Source organism: Halyomorpha halys, unplaced genomic scaffold (genome assembly GCF_000696795.3).
Source record: "Halyomorpha halys isolate HHAL.00 unplaced genomic scaffold, Hhal_1.1 Scaffold437.1, whole genome shotgun sequence".
NCBI classification, from domain to species: domain Eukaryota; kingdom Metazoa; phylum Arthropoda; class Insecta; order Hemiptera; family Pentatomidae; genus Halyomorpha; species Halyomorpha halys.
The window spans coordinates 447,774-453,426 of NW_027105773.1; the positions used below are offsets into that span (position 1 = coordinate 447,774).

The 5,653-nt window shown below is 33.1% G+C and overlaps 1 non-coding gene across 1 annotated transcript; it reads right to left on the minus strand.

Moving 5' to 3' along the window:
• Positions 1-3,604: 3,604 nt before the first annotated feature.
• Positions 3,605-3,723, minus strand: LOC112211769 (5S ribosomal RNA). The gene has a single exon (XR_002945715.1). It is a non-coding gene; the product is annotated as a 5S ribosomal RNA (ribosomal RNA).
• Between the last annotated feature and the right edge of the window lie 1,930 nt (positions 3,724-5,653).

A 5,653-nucleotide genomic window follows, 5' to 3' on the forward strand; every position in this document is an offset into this window, starting at 1 on the left:
GTTAACATTATGGAACTGAACAACGAGATGGTCCCGGTGACTGAGAGAAAGTACTCAAAATAAAAAAATCAGTATTCTACGTTTTGACCCATCATCAGAGCTACATAAACAAACCCAGTAAATATTTCTTTTTTGATCAAGGCACGACGTTGTACTGTAATAAAATAGTTTAAACTTATGCCAAGTAATTGTAACTTAATATCTCTCAATGGTTATTATAATGATTATTTATCTAGCAATAGTATTTTTCATGATATTTGTAAGAATAAATACACTTTTTAAAAAAAAAAAGTTATTGCTTTTCGAAGAAGTGTAGCTCTGTAATCAACCCAAAGAACTCTACTAAGGCTCAAATTGTAGTGCGATAAATGTACTATTTAGTAGTTAATCATGATATTTATTTGTAGCGTAATAAAAATAGTTTAAACTTATACCAAGTAATTGTAACTTAATATCCCTTAATGGTTATTATAATGATTATTTATCTAGTAATAGTATTTTTCATTATATTTGTAAGAATAAATACACTTAAAAAAAAAAAAGTGATTGCTTTTCGAAGAAGTATAGCTCTGTAATCAACCCAAAGAACTCTACGAAGGCTCAAATTGAAGTGCGATAAATGTACTATTTAGTAGTTAATCATGATATTTCACCTATTTGTAATACTTCAAGAGTTATTGGATATAAACCTAAAAATATACGGTGGCCATTTTAAAAATGTTGCTATATTAGCGCTACCTACATAACAAACCACTGGAAGAAATAAAATACTTCTAGGTTAAGTTCTAGTTGTAAACATAATGTTTGTAACTCTTAATTAAAAAAAAAAAAAAAAGAAGATAGTTCTGAATTTGAAACCGTGAAGAATTTAATCACAAAACTCATTGTAATAATCCACAAAATACTTGACCAGAGCGATTGTTTACAAATACTTGATATTATTTTCTTAAAAATTCCCTTCCCCGAGTTTAAAATTACAATCCCTCATCAATATTTACTATGTTACCTATTCTAGGAAGGTCACCTTGACAATCATGATTCATGGGAACCTCCATATACGCCATAGTCTTGGAGGAAGTTTATTTAACTTCTCAAGTCAATCAAAAAACAACTGAGGCATTCGGTAATAAAACATGGTATCTGCCATTTTATGTGAATTCATTTTTTGGTAATATCGGTACAAGAGCCAGGGAAAAAAAAATGCAGTTATTTCACCTCAATTTTTGATAACTTTAATGAAAACTATGTATAATTACTAGTCAAATATTTACTGCCAAGTACATGCAGGGGGAATAACAAATGTTTCTGTTCTATTCTCAAAGATTAAAAAAAAAAATTAATTTTTCATTCGGAGCTCTACATCTTTAAAATTACTGATAACACTACAAAATATAAGAAAATACCATTCAAAGTTAAGTAAATTAGCTAAAATATGAGCCCTAATAGTGCTATTTACTTTCAATAGTTCTCGAGATAGAGCTTTTTAAATGGCAACATTTTATTTTAAAAAATCAGTAGTTAGTGAATTTATTTTGAGAAATTATAACTAAAAATCATTTGACGTACAGATGTCAATTAGCACTCAAATTAAAGCTAGTTTAATGTACTATAAAGTAAATTGTAACGTTTTTCTTCGTAGGAGTATTAGTTTTTATGAACTACATTCAAACATTTTATCGGAACAACTAGCAATTAACAGTTTCTGAATTCATTTTAGAATATATGATAAAAACTACTAAACCTACAAAGATAAACATCATAAAGTTTATAGTACATTTACCCTAGCTTTAATTCGAGTGCTCATCCTGACACATCTACATGTTATGATTCCTGAGTTATATTTATTCATAAATCAAAGTTTTTGTCCGAACAAATCAACAGTTTGTGAATTTGGTTTGTCGGATACCATGAAAACAACAACTCCAACAGAGATAAACTGTATTATAGTACATTAAACTAGGTTTAATTTGAGAGCTAATAGACATCTATACGTCAAATAGTGTTTGAGATATAGATTTCTCAAAATAAATCCACTAACTACTGATTTTCAGTCCATTTTTCATAAAATGTTGCTTTATAAAAAGCTATATCTGAGGAACTATTTTACTTAGTAAATTAAGTAAGTAAATTTACTCTCATTTAAATTATGCTCTCTTATAGTACAAGAGTCCAAGAGAAGAAAAAAGGCAGTCATCTCACCACAATTTTTGATTACTTTAATGAAAACTATATATAATTACTAATCAAAATTGATGAGTCTGCCAAGTATAGGTAGGGGAAATAAAAAATGGCGGATGTTTCAAAGCGATAAAAAAAACTAATTTTTCATACTCTACATCTCAAATAGTAGGAACAATACAAAAAAACCTAAGAGAACATCATTTAATAGAGAGTAATTTTCTAAAATATTAGTCCTAATAGAGTTATTTACGTTAAATAGTTTTCGAAATATAGCATTTTAAAAAGCAACATTTCATAAAAATGTTGTATGGGATGTATTGAAAGATCAGTAGTTAGTGAATTAATTTTGAAAAATCTATATCTCAAAAACCATTAGACGTACAGATGTCTATTAGCTCTCAAATTAAAGCTAGTGTAATGAGCTATAAAGTAGTTTATTATGTTGATCTTCGTAGGAGTTATAGTTTACATGAAATTTGCTAAAATAAATTGATTAATAGTAGTTGTTCGGACATATTTTCATTTGCCAAATTTATATTCATATGTGAATATCATAAAATCTACTATCCCTACAAAGATAAGTGTCATAAACTATTTTATAGTAAGTTAAATTTCCTTTATTTTGAGTGTTGACAGATATATGTGCGTCTTATGAATCTAGAGATATATTTTTTGAAAAAACAAACATTTTATACGAACAACTATAAATTAACATTTTGTTAGTTTCTTTTGCCAAATATCATAAAAACTACTACTCCTACTAAGATAAACATAATTAACTATTTTGTAGTGAATTTAACTAGCTTTAATTTGAGCGCTGGCAAACATCTGTACGTCCAACGGTTTCTATAAATCAAACTTATTGTCGGAACAACTATAAATCAATTTATTTTAACAAATATCATGAAAACTACTATTCCTACGATGATAAAGGTCATAAACTACTTTATAGCTTATTAAACTAGCTTTAATTTGAGTGTGTAATAGGCATATGTACGTCAAATGGTCAAACTGATCCGATGGCATAAAATTCATTTTTATGTTTACATACATCTCATACCTCACGCCTACGGAGGCTTTAATTAAATCGACGTTTAAGAAAATAAGGAAGGTAAAACCGGGACTTGGGGGGATTATTTCCCCCTATATTAGGAAAACGAATAGGGAGTAAGGGCAATTTTAGGTAAAACTTGATACTCTCGGCTACGGTGATTTGGAATACGAAATAAATAAAAATAGCAACAGCTGAGATATCCTTGGAATCGCTGTTAATACCCGAGGGGGGTATTGCTACAGTGGGGGACCTGAAACGAAATAATTAAATAAAATATCCATTTCTCTGTATCTGAGAGCCGGGTACCGGGAGGAATAAAAATAATTATATTTACAATGGAGGGCTCAAAAAAAAAAAAAAAAAAAAAGATACCAACAGCACGCGGTTTTCCCAGGCGGTCACCCATCCAAGTACTAACCACGCCCGACGTTGCTTAACTTCGGTGATCGGACGAGAACCGGAGAGTTCAACGTGGTATGGCCGTTGGCGAGAGAGTAAGAATCCGGGGGGTCCTTAGCCATCACATACATACATGAAATACTATCTTAAACTTATTCGGAAAAGAGTCACGACATTTGGTTGTGAAAATGCCTGCATCAGATGTGGCTACCGGTACCTACGCCATACTCGAATCGGCTACCTCTTTCCTCTTATTTATTTATCGCTCACTAAGTGCGATCCTACGAGCTTCTTCAAGTCGTCGTTAGACGATATTCTCTCCCGGGTACTAGTCAATATGTAGTTATGGGAGGGTCATCCAATTTTCACTAAAAGGAAGAAAAACTTTGGCATGAAGTCTATTATCATTAAATCATTATATAAACGGTTTCACGACACACTTCCAACACACACTAACCCTCTAATTCAAGGACTATCAACACGAGACTTACCAGATACGAGACGACGTTTACGAAGGAGCTGGAATAGGGACCTCTTAAATTGATTTTTAAATTTCAATTTTAATGGAGAGGCATCATGGGATGACCCTAACCTTCATACCTTCCTGACTTTTTTTTTTATTATTATTATTTTTTCTCTCTCTCTACATCTCATTCGCTGGTTGTAAAAATACTTTTACAGTTGTGAATAAACTAAATAAAGTAAAAAAAAAAAAAAATGGATGCGACAGGGCCCATCTGCTCACGATATATAGGTGTTTAATAAGACCGGTGATTGATTACGGCTGCAAAGTTTATGGGGATGCCTCAAAGAAAATACTTAACAAGCTAGACTCAGTACACCACGCTATGATCCGTAGAGATACTGGGGCCTTCCGGACTAGTCCTATCAGCAGCGTACTCTGGGAGGCCCAAGAGTGGCCACTAGAACTGCGCAGGCGCTACCTTTTGCTCAAATTTCTAGGTCATCTCAAAACGACCCAAGACATTGACGTTTCGGGGTACAGATTACCTAGTCGCCTCTCCACCTTTCCTCCCCTATCCGATTTCTATCGCTCCCTAACAAAGTTATACCTATCATTCCCCAATCCATTACCTCCGTGGATAAACAAAATAGCCAATTTTGATTTCACCTTAGAATCTATTGATAAATCATCTAACCCTCCTGAAGTACTCAAGCAATGTTTTTTAAGTCTTCTCTCTAGCTAAAAGGGCTGTACATGTATCTACACTGAAGGGTCAAAATACTTTAATCATGTTGGTTTTCTACCTGCGAAGACCATCCGCTACAGTCTTTCCCCACATTCTCAGTGTTTTCTTCCGAGTTATATGCAATCTATTTATCATTAACGCTAGCACATGATGTAAATGGCTCCTCCATTGTGATATGTAGTGATTCATACTCGAGCCTGAAGGCTATTAAAAATTATCAAATTTCGCACAAACCCCATTGTTTTTTATTCATAACTTTAATCAAAAAAACACATAAAAAAGTAAATTTCCCGTGGGTCCCCAGTCATTTAGGTATAACGGGAAACGAACTGGCTGACACAGGTGGCAAAGAAACATGCACCCTATTTCCAGTGCCTGATTGTAACTAACCATTGTAACCATAAATCGGTTCTGACCCAATACAAGGAAGCATGGCGCTGTTTTTGACCCAAGGTACCTGAGACAAATAAAATGAAGACAATACTTGGTGCTACTCAACCTCTACCACCAATCGCCGTGAACAATCCATAATAACCCGACTCAAGAGCGGACATACAAGATTAACACACAAGCACCTTCTTGAAAGAAATCCTTCACCGATATGTTATAGTTGTAAATGTACCCTGACGATGGAGCATATCCTGGAACACTGTTCGCGGCAGGAATCAACAAGAATGTCTTTTGGCCTCCGGGGACAACGTTAAGCCTTACTTATTACTAAGGATAGGATTTTTATTTTTTCATATATTTTTACCTGACCATGATATCTTCGATTCCTTACTAACTAACGATGTTTCATGACATTTCT